This window comes from Phascolarctos cinereus, unplaced genomic scaffold (genome assembly GCF_003287225.1).
Source record: "Phascolarctos cinereus isolate Bilbo 61053 unplaced genomic scaffold, phaCin_HiC Scaffold_4;HRSCAF=312, whole genome shotgun sequence".
NCBI lineage: Eukaryota > Metazoa > Chordata > Mammalia > Diprotodontia > Phascolarctidae > Phascolarctos > Phascolarctos cinereus.
Window position 1 is genome coordinate 696,057,913 of NW_027555847.1, and position 12,798 is coordinate 696,070,710.

The following is a 12,798-nucleotide window of genomic DNA, read 5'->3' on the forward strand; positions in this document are numbered from 1 at the left end:
GAGAACGCTGTACGCGGTAACAGCCACATTGCATGATGATTGATTCTGATAGACTTACCTCTTCTCAGCAATGCAAGGATCTAAGACAGCTCCAAAAGATACATGATGGAAAATGCTATCCACATCCAGAGAAAGAACCTTGGAGTCTGAATGCAGATGGAAGCAGACTATCTGCTCTCCTTTTCTATTGTTGTTTGTTTTGTTTCTTCTTTCTTGTGGTTCCTCTCATTGATTCTAATTCTTCTTTACAATATGACTAATGTGAAAATATGTTTAATAAGAATGTATACGTAGAGCCTGTATCAGATTGCATGCCTTCTTGGGGGGGAGGCGGAGAAAATTTAAAACTCGGGGTAGCTAGGTAGCACAGTGGATAGAGCCCCAGCCCTGGAGTCAGGAGGATCTGAGTTCAAATCTGGCCTCAGACACATATACTTACTACCTTTGTGACCCTGGGCAAGTCACTTAACCCCAACTGCCTCACCAAAACAAAACAAAACAAAACAAAACAAAATTTAAAACTCAAAAGCTTATGGAAATGAATGTTAAAATCTAGAAATAAATTAATTTTAAAAAAAGAAAAAAATAGTAAGCGCTCATGTACATGTTATGCTATTTGATTCTTATAATAACCCTATAAGTTAGGTGCTATTATTATGCCCATTTTACAAATGAGGAAACTGAGACTGAGTGACTTGTCTAACGTTACCCAGCTAGTAAATGTCTGAGTTGGGCTTGAACTCAAGTCTCCCTGACTCCGCTAGGTGTGAGTATGTAAATGCCAGCTATCATGACTTTTAGCATTTATTAATAAGCAATTAATTAACAATTATTAATAAGCAATTATTAAACATAATCATCATAACACTCAATGTCGCTTGACCAAATACTCAGAATCTCTTAGCTTTGTGGGATAAAAAGATTTCAAAGTATCAAGAGCTAGCGGGAGATCGGGAAGCCGCATAGGAACAAGATGGGGTCCGGGTCATCCTTGTCCGTCTGCTTGAAGGGCCATTCCATTTGCCTGGAAGATACCTTATGTGAGCCTGGTGCTCTTACTCACCTCGAGACTCGGCTTTTCTCTTAATCTGAGCCATAGAATAGGAACTTTTTTACTATTGTTGTTCAGTTGTTTTTGAGTTGGGTCTGAATCTTTACAATCCCAGCTGGGGTTTCCTTGGCAAAGATACTGCAGTGGCTTACCATTTCCTTCTCCAGCTATTTCTTACAGATGAGGAAACTGAGGCAAACAGGGTTAAGTGACTTGCCTAGGGTGATACACAGCTAGTAAGTGTCTGAGGCTGGATTTGAACTCAGGTCTTCCTGACTCCAGGCCTGGCAATCTAACCATCTAGCTGCTTCCATGCTAGAGTAGAATCGGAGCTCCATATTACAGATGTAGAAACTGAGGCCTAGGGAAGTGCAATGATCTGTCCAGATCGCCCAGCTGTTGACAGGAGCAGAGATGGGATTTGAACCCAAGTTCTTTGGCTGTGTGCCATGTGTACCATCTTTCTGGTGTACCATGATGTCTCCATGGATAGTGATGCCCTGGGCAAAAAATAGGAAAGAAGAAAAAGGTTTTGGAGATGAGGATTATGAGCAAATCAATCAAGAAGCATTTATTAAGTGCCTACTATGTACTAAGCATCAGAGATACAAAACAAGCTCCTTCCAGGAGTTTCCATTCTAATGGGGGAGGCAACATCTAATACTCTCGGTTATATGCAAGATCTAGATTGTGTATATGGGAGATGGTCTGAGCGGGATGGCAGGAGCAGTGGAGGGTAGGGGGGAAAGAGAGGAGGCAAGGTGTCCTGGCCAGAGCAGGATTGGAGCTCAGGCTTGAGACATAGGACAGTGGGTGGTTTGTCTAATAAATAAACCATAAATAAATCTTCTCTAGCCCTGGTTCCTCTGTCGCTTGGATTATGAACAGAGCATGTTTGGGCATGTGTGTGTATAGGATGAGAAGCTGTCTATAAGTTTGTCTAGGAAAGTTCTGTTGGGTGTAGGGAAAGGTGGGATATGGGGGAGGTTCATGTGGAAGGAGCCTGGGAGCTCAGACTTGTGTGTCTTGGCCCCAGAGGGCAGAAGACCAGATGCACTGGGTCAAAGTTAAAGACCAGCAAATTGAGGCTTGATGTCAAGAAAACCTTCTAAAGCTCGGCACTCTCTAAGCATGAAGTGGGCTGCCTGGGGATGTGAACTGGGTTCTTTCCTCCCTAGATAGCTTCCAGCAAAGCCTGGATTGCCCGTTTTTTAGGACAGATAGAGGGGTGTACTGGGCTATATATTCTCTGAGTTCCCTTCTAACTCAGAGATGCTGAACTTAGGGTTTGCAAATTGTAGTTACTTTGTAAAAAATGTGTTAGATTTTATTAGAATGCTAGATCTGGAAAGAGAAAAAGACCTCAGAGGACTGTCTATTCCAGGCAGTTCTGTTCCCAAAGGCCCAAAGAGGGGAAGGGATCTGCCCATGATCACAGAGGTAGCCAGTGACAAAGCCAGGATTTAGACCTAAATCTTCTGACAGCAGATTCCAGTGTTCTCTGTATCACGTCACGCTTCCTCCCAGCAGCAGGGACCCCCAGGATTGGTCCCTGAGAGCTCAAGCCCCCTTGGCCGGTTGAGATGCCCGTGAGCAGGCTTTTGTGCGGTCCTTCTTTCCCTGGCTCTCACTGGGCTTCGTGAGCCAAGGAGCATCTCCACTTTCTGCTCAAGGTATCTTGGCTCCTCTTCCCAGTTCTGCTGAGGGAAGATGGGATGTGTGGAAACGACAAGAAGCCTTGGCATCAGAAGCTCTGGGTTCTAGTCCTGCTACCGTCACTGTCTTCCTGTCACACTTTGTGCAAAGTTTCTGAGCCTCATTTGTAAAATGAGGCAGTCAGACCAGGTCAAAAACCTTTGGATTCTCTTCCATCTCTGACTTCTTAGAATTCTGTTAGTTCTAGAGGAAGAGTCAATCAACAAACATTTACCACTTACTATGTGCCAGGCCTTGTGCTAAGCCTGGGGATATAGATAAGAAAACCAAAGACAGTTTCTGCCCTCAAGGGGCTTCTCCGGTGGGAAATGAAGAGATGGCAGTCTTGAGTACCCTCCTTAAATGGAATTTTGAGGAGGAGCTCTCTGCTTCACCCTCCAATCAGAGGGACCCCGGGGAAGGCCCAGAAGTGATAATCCCACTGTTCTCTGCCTTGATCAGGTCATATTTCAGACATTTCTAATGTTACTTTGAATTCTGGGGGCCCCAGTTTAAGATGGACATCAGTAAGCCGGAAAGTGTCTCCGTTCTCCTAAACAACGAGAATGTTGAAAGGTCATGAGTCCATGTCATGTGAGAACTGATTGAAAGAACTGGAAGAAAAGACTTGGGGGGGGGGAATGAGGGAAGGGAACACACATTTATTTTTTTATTTTTATTCTTTTTTTAGTGAGGCAATTGGGGTTAAGTGACTTGCCCAGAGTCACACAGCTAGTGAGTGTTATGTGTCTGAGGCCGGATTTGAACTCAGGTCCTCCTGACTTCAGGACCGGTCCTCTATCCACTGTGCCACCTAGCTGCCCCAGGAACATGCATTTATTAAGCACCAACTGTATGCCAGGTCCTGTACTAAGCACTTTACATTCTTCCCTTCCCTAGCCTCTGATGTAGGGGCAGGCCTAGTGGGAGGAGAGGATGCTAGGTTTGTCAGACAAACTCAGCCTCCCCCAAGACCACGCTATACAATTTCCCCTGTAAAATGATTGTTTTTCTGCATAATAATAAATTATATCAGGCTTATTAACCTGGCATCCTCAGAATCCCCCAAGAGGTTTCTGAAGGGGTCCTTGAACTTGGATGGAAAAAAGCATGTATTGATTTCAGTGTAACAAGTTTCCTTTGCCATCCTCTGTGTTTTAATTTATTCATTGAAGAACTTTCCTGTGAGAAGGGGTCCCTTGGCTTCACCATTTTGCCAGAGGGTTCTAGAGCACACACAAAAAGGTCAGGAGCCCCTGACTTATAGAGCTCACAAATTTAGAACTGGAGGACCTCTTGGGGTTTGTCTGTTTCTAACCCTTCTCATTTATGTGTGAGGGAGATGAGACTTGTTAAGTGATCTGCCCGGGGTCATGCAAGTGATTGGCAGAGGTGAGATTTAAACCCAGGGTCCTTGGACTCCAAAACCTCTCTTCTCTCTGCTGTTTGATGGCTCCTCGTAAGGATTACAGAAATCAATGCAATGTCCAACGGATGTTTCTCCCCTAGGCTCCAGCAGCCATTGAACACACCAAGGGGAGGGAGGGAGGGAGGGATGCAGGAAGGAGGAGTGAGGATGGCCGTGCTCTCTGCTTTTAAATGAGTGGCTCCCTTCCAATGGCCAGGAGAAGCCGAGCAGATTTTCTGAGGATCCTCTCCGTGGGGAGCTGGACACTTAGGGCTAATGGGGCTGCAGCCCTTGGTAACCAAGGAAGAACAATAGAGATGGTGAGGGGGCCGTTCTTCAGGCACTTGATGCTCTTCTGGGCGCTCTCCTCAGCCATTATCTTGTCTGATGCTCTCAGGTGAGGATGCTGGGGGGCAGAGCTGATGCCCTGGCTCACATTTCCAAAGGGATCTGGCCAGGCTGCCGTGCCAAGCCCAGTCTGAAGGAGGTGAAGGGTAAGGAATGAGGGGCGATCCATTATTGGTAACACTCATGAGAGCCCCTTCCCTCTCTGTAAGCACTTTAAGATTGACAGGGAGCTTTTCTCATCTGAGCCCTTAGAGGTACAGGTGGTTCGAGGGCTTGTTCCCCCCATTTTACAGATGAGGAAACTGAGGCCTAGAAGGGGACATACTGGACCTGAGATCCAGAGAGCAGCTCCGGGGTATCCCTGCCCCTGTGATGCGTCTGTCCCCTTTGTGGACCTTCCTCTCACACCAGCCAGCAGCCTGCATCCACAGCCCATCCATCTCTGTCTTTTTGGGTGCTCATTACTGTCCCTCAGACTGTCTCTCTGAGAGAAGCCTAATAAACTTGGCCACCAAATGAGGCTCCAAGGGCTTCTTCGGTTTTAATGAAGTCTCTGCCAATTAGTCAGGTCTCTTTATGGTGTCTGTTGTTACCCAGCTCCTGTGGCCTGGCTGAGGATGTTGGGTCAGAGTCACTTCTGATGACAAGGAAGAGGAGGTGGGAGTATTTGGCAGTGATGCCCAAAGAGCCTGGGGGGGGCCCCAAAAAAAGCAGAGGATCACGAAGATCGAACCCGGCGCAGAATACATCTTTGGAGCCTTCACTTCCCTGCAGCCCTTGCAAGCTCCAGCCTGCCCCGTTCCTCAGTACAGAGGAGTCTATGTAACTGGCTAGGCCCCAGCCCAGGACCCCTCCCTTGGCATTTCCTCTGCCCTGCCTGAATCTGGGTGAGGCTACCTCCTGGAGGGTCCCGCCTTTCCCCCTCCCCTCAACTTGGCATTTCCTACCTTCTCCTAGAGGCCAGCATCCAAGAGAACTTTCTGTGGCAGGAGACTGGGGGCCCTGTTATGCCAAGGCAGGCACTGGCCTTTGTATTTCATCTCAGTTCATTTATCCTGCAATCCTGCTGGGTTGTAGGGAGACTGAAGCTAGAATGACTGCTCCATTAGTGTGCATTCTTCATCTCGCGCTCCATACAGTAGTCACTTAGTGTTTGCTGGATGAATGAATGATGGCATGTGCTAGAGGGAGCAGCCTGGCTTGTTTGGCCCCAGAAGGCAGAACCAGCTGCAATGATCAATGTTTGCAGAGAGGTAAATGTAGGCTTGATACGGGCAGGGGGTAGGGGGGACTTCCTAATAATAAGAGGTGCTCACAGTAGAGAGAGGGCAGCCTCTGGAGGGAAGGGGCCTCCCCTTTCTGAGGGCTTCTGGCAGAGGCTGGGGACTGCTGGTGTGGCAGCTGTTCTAGGCAAGACCGCCTTCTGCTGCCACTTGTACCGAAAGGCCGCTCTGCACCCTCCCCACTTTCAAATTCGGGGATTTTGTGAGTTTTGCTAGTTTCAGATGTGGGTCTGTCATCCAAGGTTGTTTTAATTCATTTTCAGTCAAGCCATCATCAACAATTGTTTTTTCAGCATCTTGTAAGCCAGGCACTGTGCTGGAGAACAGGAGTACAAAGACAAAAAGGAAATGGGCCCTGCCCTCTAGGTGCTTACGCTGTATCAGAGACAACTTGTACACATAGAAGTTTATGCAAAATAAATCAGCTCCCAGTCATTTATATCTATCCATCTATTGACTGATCTATCTCTGGAGAGAGAGAGAGGAGAGAGACAGTGAGATGTGGGGGAGTGAGAGAAAGAGAGACAGACACACAGACACACAGACACACAGACAGACAGCTAGCTAGGTGGTGCAGTGGATACAGCATTGGACCTGGAGTCAGGAAGACCTGAATTCAAATGCAGCCTCAGACACTTAACTAGCTGTGTGACCTTGTGCGAGTCATTTAGCCTCTGTTTCCTCATCTGTAAAATAGAGATGGTAACAGCAGAGTTGTTGTGAGGATCCAATGAGATATTTGTAAAGCTCCTAGCACAGTGCCTGGCACACAGTAGGTACTTAATAAATGTTGGCTATAATTATTATGTGTGTGTCTGTGTTTGTGCGTATGTCCTCCTCCCCAGTTTGTCTCCTCCCCCATCGTTTTCTTTCTCTCTACTACATTTCCAGTCTTCTTCTTCTCTCCCTTTGAGTGCACACGTTGCCATCCAGTGACACTGACCTCCTGGCTGTCCCACCAGCTCTGCCTTCAGCATCCTCGCCGGCCAGCCTTCAGGAACGTTCTCCCCACTCCCATCCACCTCCTGGCTTCCCTGGCTTCCCTTCCTCAAGGACCCTTGCTTACTGCTAGCTCCTTCCCTCTGTTAATATTCTCTAGCTTACCCTGACTGTATCTTGTTTGCAGGGTGACTTCCACTTGAGACTGTGAGCTCCTTGAGGGCAGGCTCTTTTTGCCTCTCTTTGTATCTTCCTCACTTAGCACAGTGCCTGGTGGGTACTAGGTGCTTAATAAATGCTTGATGACTGGACTTGACTTGACTTCCCCGGTGACCCCTTCTCTCTTACATACCTTGGCTATTGAGCAACCCACTTCCTGCCTTTAGCTGACACAGGGCTGGGGCTGGTTTTGTTTCTGAACCTCGTCAGGCCCGCAGGATAGTGAGGGCTGTGTGGGGAGCTGCCTAAAATAGCTATGGGCCCCCTGCCAGAGAAGAGTAGCCAGATTCTCTGGGAGGGGGTTGTACCACTTTAAAGATGACTAAGCCCCCCACACTTTGTCTTGCTTTTCCCTTGTTCCCCCTGTGAAATCCTCCCACAGACAGCTTGCAACTTGGCACCTCAGCTGGGCACCTCCGGGGGCTCAGCCTGGCTCCCCTCGCCTCATTCCTACCTGCTGGTAGCAAGCAGGAGCAAGCTTGTGCTCCAGCTGTTGCAGCTAGGTCTGGGGTTCCCAGGCTCTTTCTCCTAATTCTCTCTTACCTGACCTGTCTAAGATGGGCACTGGTCCCAGTTTGGGCCAGATGTTTGCTGTTTGAGAAGACAGGTCCTGGCATAGACCACAATACCTCCTCCCCCCTTTCTCCCCCATCCTCGTGTCAGTAAAACTCGTGACTTGGTCTTAGCATGTTAGATTTGGAAAGGAACCTTAGAGAGAATTTATCCAGGCAAGTGACTTGCCTAAGATGATATAGCATAGCAGACATCTGGACCCTAGTCTTGGGACCTCAAACGCAGTGCTCTTTCCTTAATAAGACTGACTTCAGCATTTCCCCTTACTACCCACTCACTACAAGTTAGGCTGTCCTTCATCTAATCAATCAATCAATCAGTCAGTCTACAAATACTTATTAATCACCTATTCAGCACCACCCTCTATGTCAGGGGTCATTAACCTCGGGGCCACTTGCTGTGTATGTGTCCATGTGGTGGAGACTCGGTGAGCTTGCATGAGGGGGGGGAAATTAATCACATCTTTATTTTTATTAACCTCTAGTTGAAGATTCACATTTCCTCCTGTTATTTAAAAACATGATTCTGAGAAGGGGTCTGCAGGCTTTCTAGACTGCCAGAGGGGGTGCAGGGCTCAACCAAGGTTAGGACCCCCCATCTTCATGAAGCCTTTCCTGATTCTCCCCATCAGCTGCCAGGGACCTCCCTCCCCCAATTATTTTGTATTTTATTCCCTTTCTGTTTGCTCCATCTATACTCACATATGTTCTTGCTATTTGTCCCATTAGAATGAAAGTTCTCCTTTTAGCCCAGTCCTCAAAGAGTAGAGAGAAATTGATATGAGGAAATTTGGGGATGGGGGTGATGGGGGTGGAGAGGCCCTTGCACCTGGGGTTTGGGAAAGGCCTCATGTGACACTTGAGTTGACCTTGGACAGAAGAGTGAAGTGCAGCTGGGCCCCCCTCCCTTCTGCCCTGGGAACCCCTGTCTCCCTTCCAGAAGCCCCTCCGATCCCACATCCCAGGCCTGATGCACACATGGACGTGTGGACATGTGTTAGATTGACTTGTCCATGTGCACAATGCTTCCTCCAGGGAAATGTAAACCGCTCAAGGGCAGGCGCATTGTTTTTGTCTTGCCTCTTCCTATCCCCGACCCAGGATGCTCAGCATTGAAGCAGATGCCTTCTTTAAATGCTTGTGGAATGTATGATTGATTTCACAACTCTGCACTGGGAACTGGCTGAGATGGGGAAGATGAATAATACACAATCTCTCCTCTAAGGAGCTTACATGGTAGTGAGGGAAATGGAGCACACATGTGCCCAAAATATTAATGACTCCCAGAATTAGCAGGTACCAGAGAGACCAAGAGGGTTGTGTAAGGAAGGGGAGGGCATTTCTGACCTGTCTCTGTATCCTCAGTGCTTAGCTCAGCGCCTGGCAAATTATGGGGCTTAATAGATGAGTCTTGAATGAATGACCTGGGGAAAATCTGAAAGCCTTCCTGAAGGAGGTGGAGTAGTGGTACTCCAGAGACAGCTAAATGTCACAATAAGTAGAACAGTTTCCTGGAGTCAGGAGTCCCAAAGTCCTGAGTTTGAGTTCAGCAGCAGACACTTAGTAACTATGTGACCCCATGTAAGTCACCTAACCTTTGTCTCAGTTTCCTCATCGATAAAATGAGAACAATAGTAGCACCTACCTCTCCGATTGGTGTGAGGGAAGAAAATGAAATAACATATGTAAAGCCCTTTGCAAACTGTAAAGTGCTACATAAATTCTAGTTATTAATAATAATAAAAAAAACTATCCTTCCTCATTCCTTCCATCCCCTCAGCGTCCTGTTCTGGAGCAGCTGCCTCAAAAGGAAAGATTGGAAGTGATCTCATGCTTCCCTAGAGAATTGAGGTTGGAAAGGAGAGGGAGTGATACCTCAGCCCCCAAAGCAATGCCTAATGGAACATTGAGGCTCTGGGATACCAGGGCAGGGAGGCCTGCATGGCATCCCGTAAATTGTCCTTTATAGACATCCACCTAGTCTGTCTATGCCTCTTCCTCATCCTATACGTCACAGAGCCCTGTCCCAAGAGAGCAGCTTGTATAGGAGCCAGGGACAGCATTTCAGAAACTTCCTAAGATTCATAGAAAGTCAAATCCTCTTAATTTACAGATCAGGGAAACTGAGAGCTGGACAAGGGAAATCAGTTGCCCAAGGTCACACAGGTGGGAAATAGCAAAGGCCATAGCCCAGCTCCTCTGACTACCAGTTCCGTGTTCTTCCCCACCATACCTTACTTATTATCTTTTATTTGTAAGTACGTGAATGAATGAATGAATGAGTGAGTGAGTGAGTGAGTGAGTGAGTGAGTGAGTGAGTGAGTGAGTGAAGTGTTAATTATTTACTTTGGGTCCAGCTTCCCAGGTCTTTTTGAGTATAGGGGTAGGGAGAACTATGGAGAATCCTGTCTGCAAGGGAGGTTGGGAAGACACTGTTTATCTTTCCGGATTTTTGAAAATGTAAACATATCGTCTTTGGAAGAGGGAGTAGAAGGGAGCCTAGGTGCACACGGGTGTGGAAGAGCCAGATGTGTACCTCAAGGCCTCTGACTTGGGGCTTTTCTTGCTCTGATCTCAGCTCTTGGGGGCTCACCCAGAGGCAGAAGGATTTCCTGTCCCCCTCCCCACCTTCCCCCAGCCCTGTCTTCTATTCCTTTATGTCCCTCCCAGGTTTAAGGCCTGCCTGTCAGAGGATCAGGTGTTCTCCCCATGCATGCACTGACTCAATTCTCCCTCCCCTCCCCGTTGTGTTTTCTCACCCACAGCCCCCTTCTCCTCCAGGGTCACTCGGCATCGGTTGTGTCTCAGCTCCACGGCCCTCCCGCTGCTCACTCGAGTCCCATCTGTCAGTCTGACTCACCAGCCCTCAGGGACAGGGCAGCATCTGTCCCCCGGCCTATCTGCCACCTTCCCTCAGTACATGTTTCTGGCTCGTGCACAAAGCAGATAGAGGGGTCTAGCTGGGAGGGGAGGGAGATGACGAGGGAAGCCTTCCAGGCCTGGTGACTAAGGGGATAGATTTGGGAATCTCTCCTTTCCAGCATCAGCCCCTGGTCTTCATTGGTCAGTTCCTGGTCCTTGGACTCAGAACCTCAGAGGGAGAAGGAGCTTGGAAGTGTAGGCGGTGAAAGCAAAGACCATCAGAACTGGAAATGACTAGAGATACTGATCGCTATTTCCTAGATCAAAGAAAGCCCTTCCCATGAACCTTACAGCTCTGTGAGATACTTGTTCTTGGTATAATTATCATTCCCATTTTACAGATGAGGAAACTGAGGCTTAGGGGTGGAGTCCATGTAAGTCTTGTCCCAGGTCACACAAAGGAATTCAAACACAGGTCTTCAAAACTCCCACGACTGGCACAGAAACCACTACCCCACCTTGCCTCTCCTCAAGCGGGATCTCATTCTACCTCATATCATTTTTGTACATGTGTCCTATACCTCCCACTCCAATTACATCATCATCATCATCATCATCACCATTGCTAACATTTATACAGCTCTTGTATTACAAACATCTCATTTGATCCTCACAACCACCTTGGGAGAGAGGTGCTATTATTGTCCCTGTTTTACAGATGAGGAAACTGAAGCAAATAAGTTAAATGACTTGCCCAGGATCACATGGCACATCTCCAAGGCAAGATCTGAACTCAGGTCTTCCTGATTCCAGGCCCAGTGCTCTATCCACTGTACCACGGAGCTACCAAGAAGTTCCTTGGTAGCCAAACCCTCCCTTCTTTCTGAGATTATGTCCAATTTCTCCTATGTCTCTATCTTATTTGTCCATAGTTGTTGGCATGTTATCTTCTGTATTAGACTGTGAATTTCTTCAGGGCAGAGACTGTCTTTTTTTTTTTTATTTTTTTTATTAATTTATTTTGATTTATCAACAATTATCTCCATAAGCTTTTGAGTTCTAAATTTTTCTCCCCCTTCCTCCTCACCTCCCTCCCCAAGATGGCACACTATCTGATATAGGCTCTACATATACATTCCTATTAAACATATTTTCACATTAATGATGTTGTAAGGAAGAATTAGAACCAATAGGAGGAACCACCAGAAAGAGGCAACAAAACAAAACAGAAGGAAAAAAAGAGCAAATAGCATGCTTCCATCTGCATTCATGCTCCATGGTTCTTGCTTTGGATGTGGATAGCGTTTTCCATTGTGAGACCTTTGGAGGTGTCTTGGATCCTTGTGTTGCTGAGAAGGGTTAAGTCTATCAACGTTAGTGATCACACAAGGGGGCTGTTACTGTGTACAGCGTTCTCCTGGCTCTGCTCACTTCACTCGGTATCAGTCCATACAAGACTTTCCAAGTTTTTCTGTCTTTTGCCTTTCTGTGTGTCCTCAGCACTTAGCATGGTGCCTGGGCACATAGTTGGTGCTTAATAAATGCTTATTGATGGACTAAGGACAGTGACAATAATAGTGAATTATAAATTTAAAACTAGAAGAAGCCTTGAAAGCCATAAAGTTCAAACCCTTGATTTTACAGATGCAGAAACTGAGGCACTGAGTCACCCAGCTAGTAAATATTTTGCATAGGATCTGAACCCAGGTCTTCCTGATGCCTGGTGCAGTGCCCTGCCTAGCACATCATGCTGCCTCTGGCCTGTGTGTGTGTGTGTGTGTGTGTGTGTCTGTGTGTGTGTAACTCTTAAGATTTTCAAAGCCTCTGGCCTGTGTGTGTGTGTGTGTGTGTGTGTGTGTGTGTGTGTAACTTTTAAGATTTTCAAAGCACTTGGAACAATTATCTCATTTGACCCTCACAAAACCTTGTGAGGTATTGGTCAATAAACATTTATGAGTTTACTGTGTGCCAGAATCTGTGCACAGGCAAACAACCATCTACAAAGGTATTGCTATCAGTCAGCTAACATTAAATGGCTACTATGTGCCAGGCAGTGTGCTAAGTGTTTAAGAGAGAACTATCCCATTTTTATGGATGAGGCAACTGAGGCCCAGAGAGACAAAGGGATATACCCAAACCCTCACAGCCACTGGACGTCAGAGGTTGGATTCAAACCCGGCTCTCCTGATTCCAAATCCAGAAGTCTTTCCACTACACTCTGCTGTGCTAATAAATGTTTGTTCAATTGAGTTCTATTTAGCTAGTCTAAATCCTCATTTTTGTTCTTCCCCAGACCAGCCAGACTCCCATCAAGATTTCATGTTGTAGCTGGTTCCTAAAAATAACTCGTGTTGCTCCCTGCCTGCCCTCTGGGATGCAGCCAAATTGGCCTTGCTATTCTTCACTCATGACACTGCATGG

At 47.0% G+C, this 12,798-nt stretch overlaps 1 protein-coding gene and 1 long non-coding RNA gene across 2 annotated transcripts in view; one reads left to right on the forward strand and one right to left on the reverse strand.

The window, feature by feature from the left end:
- The window catches only part of PITPNM2 (phosphatidylinositol transfer protein membrane associated 2), a 159,623-nt gene that overhangs the window by 8,956 nt on the left and 137,869 nt on the right, over positions 1-12,798 (forward strand).
- On the reverse strand, positions 792-10,359 carry LOC144457118 (uncharacterized). The gene is made up of 2 exons (XR_013486464.1): positions 10,275-10,359; positions 792-1,551 (listed from the first exon to the last, which is right to left on the reverse strand). It is a non-coding gene; the product is annotated as an uncharacterized LOC144457118 (long non-coding RNA).